This window comes from Oncorhynchus clarkii, chromosome 28, assembly GCF_045791955.1.
Source record: "Oncorhynchus clarkii lewisi isolate Uvic-CL-2024 chromosome 28, UVic_Ocla_1.0, whole genome shotgun sequence".
Taxonomy (NCBI): domain Eukaryota; kingdom Metazoa; phylum Chordata; class Actinopteri; order Salmoniformes; family Salmonidae; genus Oncorhynchus; species Oncorhynchus clarkii.
The window spans coordinates 4396643-4413749 of NC_092174.1; positions in this window are offsets into that span (position 1 = coordinate 4396643).

Consider the following 17107-nt stretch of genomic DNA (forward strand, 5'->3'; position numbering starts at 1 on the left):
AGGAAAGGTATATAACATATCCTGTTTACAGGAAACTCACTCTACATCCTTAGATGAAGTTGCGTGGAAATAATGTTGATCTGAATGTGCAAATAGTTAGGAATGATTTGCAAGGAAGGTGGATATTTTTTAATATGAAAGTGGACGAAAAAGAGATTTGGCTCATTAAGCAAATCAAATCAAATTTATTTATATAGCCCTTCTTAGATCAGCTGATATCTCAAAGTGCAGTACAGAAACCCAACCTAAAACCCCAAATAGCAAGCAATGCAGGTGCAGAAGCACGGTGGCTAGGAAAAACTCCCTAGAAAGGCCAAAATCTAGGAAGAAACCTAGAGAGGAACCAGGCTATGAGGGGTGGCCAGTCCTCTTCTGGCTGTACCGTGTGGAGATTATGTTCATAAAATGTTCATAAATGACCAGCATGGTCAAATAATAATAATCACAGTACTTGTCGAGGTTGCAACAGCTCCTCAGGAGTAAATGTCAGATGGCTTTTCATAGCCGATCATTGAGAGTATCTCCACCACTCCTGCTCTCTCTAGACAGTTGAAAACAGCAGGTCTGGGACAGGTAGCATGTCCGGTGAACAGGTCCGGGTTCCATAGCCGCAGGCAGAACAGTTGAAACTGGATCAGCAGCATGGCCAGGTGGACTGGGGACAGCAAGGAGTCATCATGCCAGGTGGTCCTGAGGCATGGTCCTAGGGCTCAGGTCCTCCGAGAGAGGGAAAGAAAGGAAGAAAGAGAGAATTCGAGAGAGCATACTTAAATTCACACAGGACACAGGATAAGACAGGATAAATACTCCAGATATAACAGACTGACCCTAGCCCCCCGACACAAACTACTGCAGCATAAATACTGGAGGCTAAGACAGGAGGGATCAGAAGACACTGTGGCCCCATCCGATGATACCCCCGGACAGTGCCAAACAGGCAGGATATAACCCCACCCACTTTGCCAAAGCACAGCCCCCCCACCACTAGAGGGATATCTTCAACCACCAACTTACCATCCTGAGACAAGGCCGAGTATAGCCCACAAAGATCTCCGCCACGGCACAGCCCAAGGGGGGGCGCCAACCCAGACAGGAAGACCACATCAGTGACTCAACCCACTCAAGTGACGCACCCCTCCTAGGGATGGCATGGAAGAGCACCAGTAAGCCAGTGACTCAGCCCCTGTAATAGGGTTAGAGGCAGAGAATCCCAGTGGAGAGAGGGGAAACCGGCCAGGCAGAGACAGCAAGGGCGGTTCGTTGCTCCAGTGCCTTTCCGTTCACCTTCACACTCCTGGGCCAGACTACACTCAATCATAGGACCTACTGAAGAGATGCGTCTTCAACGAAGACTTCTTGATGCACCCATCCCGTTAGCGGGATCATTTTCGTCAACATCCGCTGAATTGCAGAGCGCCAAATTCAAATTAAATTACTAAAAATAAGCTTAGCTTGTTGTTAATCCACCTGGCGTGTCAGATTTCAAAAAACTTTTTGGCAAAAGCATACTAAGCGTTTATTTAAGGACATCTCTCTCAGTAGACAAAACATTGCAAACAGCTTCGTGACCAAGTAGATTGGTCGCTTACCTTTGATGATCTTCGGATGTTTGCACTCACGTGACTAAAAGTTACACAATAAATGTTCCTTTTGTTCCATAAAGATGATTTAACATCTAAAATACCTCAATTTGGTTGGTATGTTCAGAAATCCACTGGCTCGAGCGGTCACAACATCGCAGACGAGAATTCCAAATAGTATCCGTAAAATTCGTGGAAACATGTCAAACGTTTTTTTATAATCAATCCTCAGGTTGTTTTTACAATATATAATCGATAATATTTCAACCGGGACTGTAGCTTCTTCAATACAAGAGAGAGAGAGAAAATGTCTACTCCAAGCAGTTGCGCATGCAAACCGCTGCATGACGCGATGTGATCTTTCTCGCTCATTTTTCAAAATAAAAGCCTGAAACTATGTCTAAAGAATGTTCACACCATGGGGAAGCCATAGGAAAATGAATCTGGTTGATATTCCTTTAAATGGAGCGAAGGCAGGCAATGGAACAGAGAGCTTTCAGGAAAAACAGCACTTCAGGGTTGGATTTTCCTCAGGTTTTCGCCTGCAATATCAGTTCTGTTATACTCGCAGACAATATTTTGACAGTTTTGAAGACTTTAGAGTCTTTTCTATCATAATCTGACAATTATATGCATATTCTAGATTCTGGGCCTGAGTAATAGGCAGTTTCATTTGGGTACGTTTTTCATCCAAACATCAAAATACTGCCCCCTACACTCAAGAGGTTAAAGGTTGAGACCGAGTCTGCGTCTCTCACATGGGTAGGCAGACCATTCCATACATTAAGGGAACATTTCGGCATTTCGTGTATGATCAGTGAGAAAGTCCATATTGCAAATGTACGGTCCCTTACTAGACGTCCGAAATCGTTTGTAAAATTTGCGGTCGGCGTCGGGCCGTGCGGTAGGGCCAGACCTACCGGGAAGTCATCAAATGAACTTTGTCGGACATTCGGTTTCCGTTTTATAAAATAAACAAGTTTTTGACCGTTTTTCCGCTATCCCGGAATTTCCCACAAGAGGGCATACGGAATCATATGGCAATTTGGCAAAACATCACGAATCACGACGGGGCCTTATCTCGAAAACGGAAAATATTTCGAAGCCGAAACTTGGTGAGCGTAGGTTTGGCATAATGGGCAGTTGGCCCCGAACAAGATGGCGTCTAGGCCTCGACGGTTTTTGAGTTATGGCCGTTTTTCTGGGATTAAAGGTCCTAAATGGAAATAGAGAAATTATTTTTCCACTTCAGGTCAAAGTCAAGGAGCCTCCGGTGTCAATAAAAAAAGAACCAGCCATTTATCTATCGTCATTTAAGAGAAACGGAACAATGACAACTTGGCGATGGTCACAAATAGGCGTTTTTTTTTTCAACGGTTACAGATCCAGTTGCAGGGTGTTCATACGAATCTTTTTAAAGTGTGCTGCGGAGCTCTGCGAGATTTCTGTGATTTTCTATGATTTTCTGAAATAACACACATATACTAAACCCTCCGTAAATAACTCAGTTGTTAACGTAAAGACTTAAAACTCAGGATTCTGTAACAGCATACCCCAATGAGGATATGTGGTGATTTATAGCTTCCTGTGCCAACCGGAAGTGCCATAATATGTGTCTCAGGGGCTGTTTCAAAGAGTTAAAAAAGTCTGATCTGTCCAAAACTTCATATATGTGATTAGGCAACCCCCATGAACTGTAAATCAGTCATTTTTCCCCAAAAAATTCAAAGGAAAAAAAAATCACACTAAAACACAACTTGAATGGAGGGACGTATTGGGGTGCGTAGAGACAGACAGTGGCTGCAATAGTTAGCTTTGTTCGAGCTAAAAAAGAACCGTCAGACCTAGAGTTCCGAAACTTTAGAAACCTGTTCTAGACCTCCGGTCGATGATGCGTGGTGAGTTACGTGGCTCTAGACGGTTCTCGGACCGAGAAACAGCCTCGTACATTTGCAATACCTTCAATTCATTTTGAGCATTACGAAAATGACGACGTTTAGAAAAGTCTCAGAGACGCAAGGCTAGGTGCATTGAAACCGGCTCGGCCCATAGAGACAGACCCCAACGTTTCTGTCCGATAGCTCGTTCAAGGACCCCGTAGCAAGGCATGGAAAAAAGTGGATTTTCAGCACCAATTAGGGTTTTTCTCGGACACCAAATGACCTATCGAGCCGAAACTCGGGATTCGGGGTCGCCTCACATAGGACTTCATATAATGTCCGAACTGGACCCGCAGCTAGAACGTAACTATGTGTTTTACCTTTTTATTATGTTTTAAACTAAAGGCGCTGTGAATTATGGGACTGCTCTGACATATGTGATAGTTGGCTTCTAAATGAGTAGTAAAAAGTGGGTTTGGTGTCATAATGACATCTAATTGACTGATGGACACTGACTTGCTAGTTGACTTTTGTGCATTTGCAATATGTTTAAACGGAGAGGGACCATCACCAAAATGGCATTCTGAAATCAACACAAAAAATGGCATCACCATAGTCTCCAGACTGTGCTGAGTTCAACGAGCTATCCCGCTTGACCGTAGCTCGCTCGGTCTAAGCGCAACGACCATTAGAAAAGTAGGCCCAAAATGAAGCCTGCCCCACAATGTCATTTGCTTTTGAGTGACAGTGAGAGAACCGTTTAGGTGAGAAGAAAAATTCCACCACATGAATGTTCCTAAGGTCCTCCCGATCCGTGCAAGCCTAACCTTGACCGTGTGGCATTAACCCTTAACAGTAAAACAGTGTTTTTTGATCTCACAGATTACAGTGTCATCTCTCCCCATAGGAATACATTGCCTGCACCCCTAATTTCAACCTGAAGTCTATATGGGTTATGAATGCCGTATGAACCTGTCTTCGGTACCAGTCCATCAGGCCACTATGAGGTCTACCTGTGTTGATTCTGAGCTTCCTGGACCAACCGGAAGTGGTTAAAATGCCCCTAAAAGTGTTTACCCATACCGTGCCTGCAGTTTGACAGACATAGTGCATTCAACCCTGTGTAAATCAGTCAATTCTTAACGTAAGGACTTAAAACTCAGGATTCTGTAACAGCATACCCCAATGAGGATATGTGTTGATTTGTAGCTTCCTGTGCCAACCGGAAGTGCCATAATTGGTGTCTCAGGGGCTGTTTCGAAGGGTTAAAAAAGTCAGATCTGTCCAAAACTTCATATGTGTGATTAGGCAACCCCCATGAACTGTAAATCAGTCATTTTTCCCCAAAAAATTCAAAGGAAAAAAAAATCACACTAAAACACAACTTGAATGGAGGGACGTATTGGGGTGCGTAGAGACAGACAGTGGCTGCAATAGTTAGCTTTGTTGGAGCTAAAAAAGAACCGTCAGACCTAGAGTTCCGAAACTTTAGAAACCTGTTCTAGACCTCCGGTCGATGGTGCATGGTGAGTTACGTGGCTCTAGAAGGTTCTCGGACCGAGAAACAGCCTCGTACATTTGCAATACCTTCAATTCATTTTGACCATCACGAAAATGACGACGTTTAGAAAAGTCTCAGAGACGCAAGGCTAGGTGCATTGAAACCGGCTCGGCCCATAGAGACGGACCCCGACGTTTCTGTCCGATAGCTCGTTCAAGGACCCCGTAGCAAGTCATGGAAAATAGTGGATTTCCATCACCAATTAGGGTTTTTCTCGGACACCAAATGACCTATCGAGCCGAAACTTGGGATTCGGGGTCGCCTCAGCTAGGCCAACACATAACATAAGAAATGGACCCGCAGCTAGAACGTAACTACGTGTTTTATGGTTTTTTTATGGTTTGAACCCAAGGCGTTGTGAATTTTGGGCCAGCTCTGAAATATGTAATAGTTGGCTACTAAACGAGTTGGAAAAAGTGGGTTTGGTGTCAGTTTGTATCAGTTTGGTGTCAGAATGATATCTAATTGACTGATGGACTCTTGTCCACTTGACTCTTGTACATTTGCAATATGTTTAAACAGTGAGGTACCATCACCAAAAGCGACATTCTGAAATCAACCCTAACGAGCGATTGAGATGAACCAGAATCACTGCAAAGCCATCCCGAGTTCATCGGGCCAGTCAATTTCACATTCCTGCAGGATTTTTATAGCATGACCAATTCGTGATGGTGCCGGCCCATTGAAACATATTGCAAATGCACAGTGACTTTGAAAAAGTAAGGAAACATAAACAAAAAAAATCCATTTTTTTTTTTTTTGGGTGACCAGTTGCACGTGCATTTGCAATATGATTCTATAGTGAAAAAACATCACCAAATGCGACATTCTGAAATCAACCCAAACGAGCGATTGAGATGACCCAGAATCACTGCAAAGCCATCCCGAGTTCATCGGGCCAGTCAATTTCACATTCCTGCAGGATTTTTATAGCATGACAAATTCGTGATGGTACCTGCCCATTAAAACATATTGCAAATGCACAGTGACTTTGAAAAAGTAAGGAAACATAAACAAAAAAAATCTAACTTTTTTTTTTTGGGGTGACCAGTTGCACGTGCATTTGCAATATGATTCTATAGTGAAAAAACATATTGCAAATGCACAGTGACTTTGAAAAAGTAAGGAAACATAAACAAAAAAAATCTAAATTTTTTGGGGGGGGATGACCAGTTGCATGTGCATTTGCAATATGATTCTATAGTGAAAAAACATATTGCAAATGCACAGTGACTTTGAAAAAGTAAGGAAAAATAAACAAAAAAAATCTAAAATTTTTTTTTGGGGATGACCAGTTGCACGTGCATTTGCAATATGATTCTATAGTGAAAAAACATATTGCAAATGCACAGTGACTTTGAAAAAGTAAGGAAACATAAACAACATTTTTTTATTTTTGGGTGACCAGTTGCATGTGCATTTGCAATATGATTCTATAGTGAAAAAACATATTGCAAATGCACAGTGACTTTGAAAAAGTAAGGAAACATAAACAAAAAAAATCTAAAAATGTTTTTGGGGGATGACCAGTTGCACGTGCATTTGCAATATGATTCTATAGTGAAAAAACATATTGCAAATGCACAGTGACTTTGAAAAAGTAAGGAAACATAAACAAAAAAAATCTAAATTTTTTGGGGGGGGATGACCAGTTGCATGTGCATTTGCAATATGATTCTATAGTGAAAAAACATATTGCAAATGCACAGTGACTTTGAAAAAGTAAGGAAACATAAACAAAAAAAATCAAAACATTTTTTTTTTGGGTGACCAGTTGCACGTGCATTTGCAATATGATTCTATAGTGAAAAAACATCACCAAAAGCGACATTCTGAAATCAACCCAAACGAGCGATTGAGATGACCCAGAATCACTGCAAAGCCATCCCGAGTTCATCGGGCCAGTCAATTTCACATTCCTGCAGGATTTTTATAGCATGACAAATTCGTGATGGTACCTGCCCATTAAAACATATTGCAAATGCACAGTGACTTTGAAAAAGTAAGGAAACATAGAATCAAATTATTTTTTTTTGGGTTACCAGTTGCACATTTCAGATCACCAGTTGCACATTTCAGATCACCAGTTGCACATTTCAGATCACCAGTTGCACGGAGGAAAATCGTTACTTTTGACTTTGACTTTTGACTTCCTATGACATCATATTGCAAATGGACAAAACATATTCCTTATGCACAAGTAAAAAAAATAAAATTATGATAATAACATTTTACAAAAGTATATTCATACACTTCTTACACATGATTAATTGTCTTAAAATCGAAACAATTTCGAAAAACGGTCCAGAAAGCACTTTTTTTAGTTTTTAAAGTTGAAAAAAAAAATCAAATTTTCGACTTTTGACATCCTATTAAATCATATTGCAAATGGACAAAACATATGCCTTATGCACAAGTAAAAAAAAAAAAAAAATTATGATAATAAAATACGAATAAAGTATGTTGATACAGTTCTTATACGTGTGTAATTGACACAAAATTCGAAAGAATTTTGAAAAACGGTCCAGAAAGCACTTTTTTAAGGATGTGTGAAGTTTTTTACCAAATTTTGACATTTTTGACTTTTGACTTTTGACTTCCTATGAAATCATATTCCAAATGGAGAAAACATATGCCTTATGCACTAGTAAAAAAAAAAAAAAAATGATAATAAAGTATGACTAAAGTATGTTGATAAAGTTCTTATACATGTGTAATTGACATAAAAATTGAAAGAATTTTGAAAAACGGTCCAGAAAGCACTTTTTTAAGGATGTGTGAAGTTTTTTACCAAATTTTGACATTTTTGACTTTTGACTTTTGACTTCCTATGAAATCATATTGCAAATGGACAAAACATATGCCTTATGCGCATGTAATTAAAAAAAAAAAAAATTGATATCAAAATTGGACAAAAGTATAATCATACAGTTCTTACACATGTGTAATTGACAAAAAAAGCGAAAGAATTTCGAAAAAAGGCCCAGAAAGCACTTTTTTAAGGGGTGAAAAGTTTTTGAAAAAAATATCCTTTTTTCAAAATGTTTCTTTTGGATGTTGACTTGGGTTGCATTTCCAATATGAAAAACCCAGGTGGAGCGCACTCGCCCCCTGTTGGATTTTTGAGGTGTTACAATTGGCAATTGCCATATGGCATTTGCCATATACTTTGCACGAATCAACGCCGCTTTGGGTGGTATTGGACATCGTGTACATGGTTTGTCCAATGCCAATATCTTGACATTCATTTTTGTACAATTCAGGGGGGTATTCCCTTACATAAATATGGAGCTCTATAGGAGAAAGCCTTGCCTCCAGCTGTTTGCGTAGAAATTCTAGGGACAATTAGGATGCCTGCATCTTGTGACCGTAGAATACGTGTAGGCATGTAGGCATGTAGGCATACGTGTAGGCATGTACGGCAGGACCAAATCGGAATGATTAGGTAGAAGCAAGCCCATGTAATGCTTTGTAGGTTAGCAGTAAAACCTTGAAATCAGCCCTTGCCTTAACAGGAAACCAGTGTAGGGAGGAGTAATATGATACATTATTTTGGTTCTAGTCAGGATTCTAGGAGCCGTATTTAGCACTAACTGAAGTTTATTTAGTGCTTTATCCGGGTAGCAGGAAAGTATAGCATTGCAGTAGTCTAACCTAGAAGTAACAAAAGCATGGATACAGTTTTCTGCATCATTTTTGGACAGAAAATTTCGGATTTTTGCAATGTTACGTAGATGGAATAAAGCTCTCCTTGAAACAGTCTTGATATGTTCGTCAAAAGAGAGATCTGGTCCAGAGTAACGCCCGAGGTCCTTCACAGTTTTATTTGAGATGACAGTACAACAAAGATTAATTGTCAGATTCAACAGAAGATCTCTTTGTTTCTTGGGACCTAGAACAAGCATCTCTGTTTTTTCCAAGTTTAAAAGTAGAACATTTACAGCCATCCACTTCCTTATGTCTGAAACACAGGCTTCCAGCAAGGGCAATTTTGGGGCTTCACCATGTTTCATTGAAATGTACAGCTGTGTGTCATCCGCATAGCAGTGAAAGTTAACATTATGTTTTCGAATGACATCCCCAAGAGGTAAAATATATAGTGAAAACAATAGTGGGCCAAAAACGGAACCTTGAGGAACACTGAAAAATACAGTTGATTTGTCAGAGGACAAACCATCCAAAGAGACAAACTGATATCTTTCAGACAGATAAGATCTAAACCAGGCCAGAACTTGTCCGTGTAGACTAATTTGGGTTTCCAATCTCTCCAAAAGAATGTGGTGATCGATGGTATCAAAAGCAGCACTAAGGTCTAGGAGCACAAGGACAGGTGCAGAGCCTCGGTCTGACGCCATTAAAAGGTAATTTACCACCTTAACAAGTGCAGTCTCAGTGCTCTGATGGGGTCTAAAACCATGGACAAGCACAGGAAGCAGCTCTTTCTGTAGTGTAGTTAGAATAGGGTCCAGTATGCAGCTTGAAGGTTTAGAGGCCATGATTATTTCCATCATTGTTTTAAGAGATACAGTACTAAAACACTTGAGTGTCTGCCTTGATCCTAGGTCCTGGCAGAGTTGTGCAGACTCAGGACAACTGAGCTTTGGAGGAATATGCAGATTTAAAGAGGAGTCCGTAATTTGCTTTCTAATGATCATGGTCTTTTCCTCAAAGAAGTTCATGAATTTATTACTGCTGAAGTGAAAGCCATCCTCTCTTGGGGAATGCTGCTTTTTAGTTAGCTTTGCAACAGTATCAAAAATAAATTTAGGATTGTTCTTATTTTCCTCAATTAAGTTAGAAAAATAGGATGATCGAGTAGCAGTGAGGGCTCTTCGATACTGCACGGTACTGTCTTTCCGAGCTATTCGGAAGACTTCCAGTTTGGTGTGGCGCCATTTCCGTTCCAATTTTCTGGAAGCTTCGTCAGAGCTCGGGTATTTTCTGTGTACCAGGGAGCTAGTTTCATATGACAAATGTTTTTAGATTTTAGGGGTGCGACTGCATCTAGGGTATTGTGCAAGGTTAAATTGAGTTCCTCAGTTAGGTGGTTAACTGATTTTTGTCCTCTGACGTGCTTGGGTAGGCAGAGGGAGTTTGGAAGGGCATCAAGGAATCTTTGGGTTGTCTGAGAATTTATAGCACGACTTTTGATGAGCCTTGGTTGGGGTCTGAGCAGATTATTTGTTGCGATTGCAAACTTAATACAATTATGGTGATAACAACATTTATTTCATGGGACAAAACTAGGTCCAGAGTATGACTGTGAGTAGGTCCGGAGACATGTTGGACAAAACCCACAGTGTCGATGATGGCTCCGAAAGCCTTTTGGAGAGTGTCTGTGGACTTTTCCATGTGAATATTAAAGTCACCAAAAATTTGAATATTATTTGCTATGACTACAAGGTCCGATAGGAATTCAGGGAACTCAGTGAGGAACACTGTATATGGCCCAGGAGGCCTGTAAACAGTAGCTATAAAAAATGATTGAGCAGGCTGCATAGATTTCATGACTAGAAGCTCAAAGACGAAAATGTCGGGTTTAATTTGTAAATTGAAATTTGCTATCGTAAATGTTTGCAACACTTCCGCCTTTGCGCGATGCGCGGGGGATATGGTCACTCGTGTAACCAGAAGGTGAGGCTTCATTTAACACAGTAAATTCATCAGGCTTAAGCCATGTTTCAGTCAGGCCAATCACATCAAGAATATGATCAGTGATTAGTTCATTGATCTTCTGATCTTGTATGAAAATAATTTTCTATACACTGATCTTTACAGGAAACCTACTGATCGTAGGTTTGTTGAGGGCTGACAGTTGTCACCCACTTCCCTTGAAAAATAGTTTGCCCTACAGCCAATTCCGTCGAATGAAAAGAATTTGCAAAGAATATTCAGATTTCGACAGTAATATGGCTGAGACTCAAAGAGAAGGAGGTACAAAAATGATCAGATTACTATTGCCATTGAGAAAATCCAAAACAAAACGAGACATGACCTTTTTCAAGGTCAGTCTCGCACAAAGACGCATTCTTGCGTTCTAACCACCCGCTATTCAAATTGCTCTGAAAAAATTAAGGGAATAGTTCACAAACATTGGCACACTCTAAAATCCGATGATAATCTCAGTAATGTGTTTTCGGACCTTCCCATGGTCATATTCTCACGGGGCAGAAATCTCAGAGACCAATTGGCACACTGATTTACCAACACAAGATATTCCTGAACAACGTCTATTTGTGCCTCTACTGGATGGAAATTACAAACAGGGAAACAGATCCCAATCAAAGGTATTATTACATGCTCCACTAAGGCAGTTATTTATCTTATAACTTGTCCTTGTGGTAAAAATTATGTGGGTAAAAGAAAGCGTGAATTAAAAGTACAGTGCCTTGCGAAAGTATTCGGCCCCCTTGAACTTTGCGACCTTTTGCCACATTTCAGGCTTCAAACATAAAGATATAAAACTGTATTTTTTGTGAAGAATCAACAACAAGTGGGACACAATCATGAAGTGGAACGACATTTATTGGATATTTCAAACTTTTTTAACAAATCAAAAACTGAAAAATTGGGCGTGCAAAATTATTCAGCCCCCTTAAGTTAATACTTTGTAGCGCCACCTTTTGCTGCGATTACAGCTGTAAGTCGCTTGGGGTATGTCTCTATCAGTTTTGCACATCGAGAGACTGAACATTTTTTCCCATTCCTCCTTGCAAAACAGCTCGAGCTCAGTGAGGTTGGATGGAGAGCATTTGTGAACAGCAGTTTTCAGTTCTTTCCACAGATTCTCGATTGGATTCAGGTCTGGACTTTGACTTGGCCATTCTAACACCTGGATATGTTTATTTTTGAACCATTCCATTGTAGATTTTGCTTTATGTTTTGGATCATTGTCTTGTTGGAAGACAAATTTCTCTCCCAGTCTCAGGTCTTTTGCAGAATCCATCAGGTTTTCTTCCAGAATGGTCCTGTATTTGGCTGTAGGAATGCTCAACCAGTGTCGCTTGCTCCGACAGAAACTTTCAACCAGTTAGAACGCAAGACCTGCCTGGTGTGTTCCTTGTTCTTCATGATGCTCTCTGCGCTTTTGACGTACCTCTGAGACTATCACAGTGCAGGTGCATTTATACGGAGACTTGATTACACACAGGTTGATTGTATTTATCATCATTAGTCATTTAGGTCAACATTGGATCATTCAGAGATCCTCACTGAACTTCTGGAGAGAGTTTGCTGCACTGAAAGTAAAGGGGCTGAATAATTTTGCACACCCAATTTTTCAGTTTTTGATTTGTTAAAAAAGTTTGAAATATCCAAGAAATGTCGTTCCACTTCATGATTGTGTCCCACTTGTTGTTGATTCTTCACAAAAAAATACAGTTTTATATCTTTATGTTTGAAGCCTGAAATGTGGCAAAAGGTCGCAAAGTTCCAGGGGACCTTTTCTTCAGCAGGGACAGGGAAGATGGTTAAAATTGATGGGAAGATGGATGGAGCCAAATACAGGACCATTCTGGAAGAAAACCTGATGGATTCTGCAAAAGACCTGAGACTGGGAGAGAAATTTGTCTTCCAACAAGACAATGATCCAAAACATAAAGCAAAATCTACAATGGAATGGTTCAAAAATAAACATATCCAGGTGTTAGAATGGCCAAGTCAAAGTCCAGACCTGAATCCAATCGAGAATCTGTGGAAAGAACTGAAAACTGCTGTTCACAAATGCTCTCCATCCAACCTCACTGAGCTCGAGCTGTTTTGCAAGGAGGAATGGGAAAAAATGTTCAGTCTCTCGATGTGCAAAACTGATAGAGACATACCCCAAGCGACTTACAGCTGTAATCGCAGCAAAAGGTGGCGCTACAAAGTATTAACTTAAGGGGGCTGAATAATTTTGCACGCCCAATTTTTCAGTTTTTGATTTGTTAAAAAAGTTTGAAATATCCAATAAATGTCGTTCCACTTCATGATTGTGTCCCACTTGTTGTTGATTCTTCACAAAAAATACAGTTTTATATCTTTATGTTTGAAGCCTGAAATGTGGCAAAAGGTCGCAAAGTTCAAGGGGGCCGAATACTTTCGCAAGGCACTGTATGTTGCGCTTGGTGACGTCTGACTGTTTCATCCTAACATTGTTGGTGCCGACGTGGATATCAATATCCCTATACTCTCTACACTTCAGATTAGCCTTAACGTCAGTAGCCCTGCCCCCTGGTAAACAGTGTATGATCGCTGGATGATTTAAGTTTTAAGTCTAATACTGCGGGTAATGGAGTCGCCAATGACTAGGGTTTTCAATTTGTCAGAGCTAATGGTGGGAGGCTTTGGCATCTCAGACCCCGTAATGGGAGGAGTAGAGACCAGAGAAGGCTCGGCCTCTGACTCCGACTCGCTGCTTAATGGGTAGAACTGGTTGAAAGTTTCTGTCGGAGCAAGCGACACTGGTTGAGCATTCCTACAGCATTTCCCTCCAGAAGCCATAAGAAAGTTGTCCGCTGCAGGTACCATGCGAGAGGATTTATACTACTATCTGTACTTACTGGTGGCACAGACGCTGTTTCATCCTTTCCTACACAGAAATTACTCTTGCCTAACAATTGCATCTGAAGCTACCATAAGGCGATCGTTCTCCTGTATATTATGAGTACAGCGACTGCAATCAGAAGGCATCATGTTAATGTTACTACTTAGCTTTGGCTGTTGGAAGTCCTGATGAACCATGTCCAGATAAAGCGTCCAGAGTGAAAAAGTTAAATGAAAAAAAAGTGAGGGAAAAACTGAATATATAAACGGGAATTAAAAGTAAACACCGTAAAGTTGTCAGGTAGCAAAGTAAGGTTAGCAACAAAACGCACAGCAGCACTTAAACAAGTCTGCAAGTTGTGACCGGAAATTACACATGACACAACTCCCTGCTCCCTTAAGGGCAACAAAGTCAAGGTATTGGAGTGGCCATCACAAAACCCTTACCTCAATCCCATAGAAAATGTGTGGGCAGAACTGAAAAAGTGTGTGCGAGCAAGGAGGCTGACAAACCTGATTCCGCTACACCAGCTCTGTCAGGAGGTATGGGCCAAAATAGCTTGTGGAAGACTACCCGAAACGTTTGACCCAAGTTAAACCATTTAAAGACAATGCTACCAAATACTAATTGACTAACTTCTGACCCACTGGGAATGTGATGAAAGAAATAAAAGCTGAAATAAATAATTCTCTCTACTATTATTCTAACATTTCACATTCTTAAAATAAAGTGGTGATCCCAACTGACCTAAAACAGGGAATGTTTACTGGGATTAAATGTCAGGAATTGTGAAAAATTGAGTTTAAATGTATTTGGCTAAGGTGTATGTAAACATCCGACTTCAAATGTAGATACGTGTTTAACTGTTCAATCTGCATAAGCTTGTACTGTACATTTGGAAAGTGTGGCTGACTGCAAGTGTGAACCTGTGCTAGAGGAGTGACTGGCCCGGTAAGCGTGTGAAATGGGAGGGTGTGATCATTGACACTGGCCTGAGAAAGGTGACAGAGCGACACACAGCCATGGTGGCACTGACTACGCTACAACTCCAAGCAGTCTAGGGTTTGGGTTCCCAGAGTCTGACCCTTTATCACCTGCAGCAGAGAGAGGGGGCGTCACAAATGGCATCCTTTTCCATTTATATTGCACTACTTTAGACCAGAGCCCTATGGGTAGTGCACCATACAGAGAATATGGTGCCATTTGGGACACAACCAGAGTTTTTTGTGGGAAAGCAATGCGATGAAATGAGGACTCATCCTGGGAAGTGATACAATTATTTGCATCTGAAATCTTTATTTTATTTAACCTTTTTTTAACTAGACAACTCAGTTTTGAACAAATTCTTATTTACAATGATGGCCTAATGTCTCATTACACTATATCAATGCCATGAGCCTTAGGACATATTAAAGGTCCAATGCAGCCATTTTTATCTCAATATCAAATCATTTCTGGGTAAGAATTAAGTACCTTTCTGTGATTGTTTTTAATTCAAATGAATGGAATAGAACTGAAAAAAGCTGAACTGAAGTTAACTGAGTTTAACTGAGTTGTCTTGTCTCTCTCTCCCAGCTGACTAGGCTCACTAGGACCATGGCTCTTTGGCTTCGGACTGTTTCTCTGTTGGTGCTGACAGAAGAAGCATTCAAAGTTATTTGAAAAGCTTTGGTCATGTGTCCTTACAGATGAAGGTACCATGAATGGTGATGCAACCAGACTTGAAGATGCCATGGCTGACAATGCTTTGACGATTGACCATCCCATGGCTGAAGATTCCCACATAATGATTGAAGACCTCCAGAAGATGGAGGTCCCCAAACTAAAGATCCCACGATGGAAGATCCGATGGGTGAAGGTCTCATCGCTGAAGATCCTACGACTGAAGATCCCATAGCTGAAGATCCCTCGAAAATCCCACCACTGAAGATCAAATGGGTGAAGATCCTAAGGGTGAAAATCCTCCCTCGGCTGAAGCTGGCCATACATTGACAATAGATTATTAATATAATGGAGAAATGGTGTGTCGTTCAATGATGTCTGCCTCATCTGCATTCTACCATTTAGCTCTGACTTGTTGATGACTGTGATATTTCAGTTTTATTTTTAAAACATTTGCAAAAATCCATACCAAAGGACAAATTTCCATCTGGTTAATGTCCGTTGCTCGTGTTTCTTGGCTCACGCAAGTCTCTTCTTATTGGTGTCCTTTAGTAGTGGTTTCTTTGCAGCAATTCTACTATGAAGGCCTGATTCACACAGTCTCCTCTGAACAGTTGATATGGAGACGTGTCTGTTACTTGAACTCTGTGAAGCATTTATTCGGGCTGCAATTTCTGAGGTGGGTAACTAATGAACGTATCTGTAACGCTCGTGGTCGGTGGAAGGAAGAGTGGTCCAAAGCGCAGCGTGGAAAGTGTTCATGATATTTATTTTCAAGAAACACTCAAACAAAAATAACAAATCCTAAAACGAAAGCGAACAGTTCCGTCAGGCACAGACACTAAACAGAAAATAACACCCCACAAAACCCAAACGGAAAATCACAATTATCCCCAATCAGAGACAACGATAGACAGCTGCCTCTGATTGGGAACCACACACAAAAAAAGAAAAGAAATAGGAAACATAGATTTTCCCACCCGAGTCACACCCTGACCTAACCAAACATAGAGAATAAATAAGGATCTCTAAGGTCAGGGCGTGACAGTATCTTCTGCAGCAGAGGTAACTGAGGGTCTTCCATTCCTGTGGCGGTCCTCATGAGAGCCAGTTTCATCACAGCGCTTGATGGTTTTGTGACTAGACTTGAAGAAACGTACAAAGTTCTTGAAATGTTCCGTTTTGACTGACCTTCGTCTCTAAAAGTAAAGATGGACTGTCGTTTCTCTTTGCCTATTTGAACTGTTCTTACATAATATTGACTTGGTATTTCACCAAATAGGGCTAGCTTCTGTATACCCCCCTACCATGTCACAACACAACTGATTGTCTCAAATGCATTAAGAAGAAAAAAATCCACAAATGAACTTTTAAGAAGGCACACCTGTTAATGAAATTCCTTCCAGGTGACTACCTCATGAAGCTGGTTGAGAGGATGCCAAGAGTGTGCAAAGCTGTCATCAAGGCAAAGGGTGGGTATTTGAAGAATCTCAAATATAAAATATATTGTTTAACACTTTTTTGGTTACTACATGATTCCATATGTGTTAAGCCATAGTTTTGATGTCTTCAATATTATTCTACAATGTAGAAAATAATAAAGGTAAAGAAAAACCCTTGAAAGAGTAGGTGTTCCAAAAAATTTATAATTTTGTAATGTATAATTCATTTCAAAGTCCAAAAAATGATGTAGAAACTGCAGATTACCGCTTTAATGTGATTTTTTTTTATTTCTATGAAACAGTGTTTTTAAAAAGGATCTATTACAAGGCACTTAATATGGTTATAATAAAGACCAGTAGGTTATTACAACTATTTAACACAGTTGTAATATGTTATTACCTATGTATTCCTTTATGTAAAGTGCTAAAGTGTAGAGCAGAACATAATTTGGATAGTA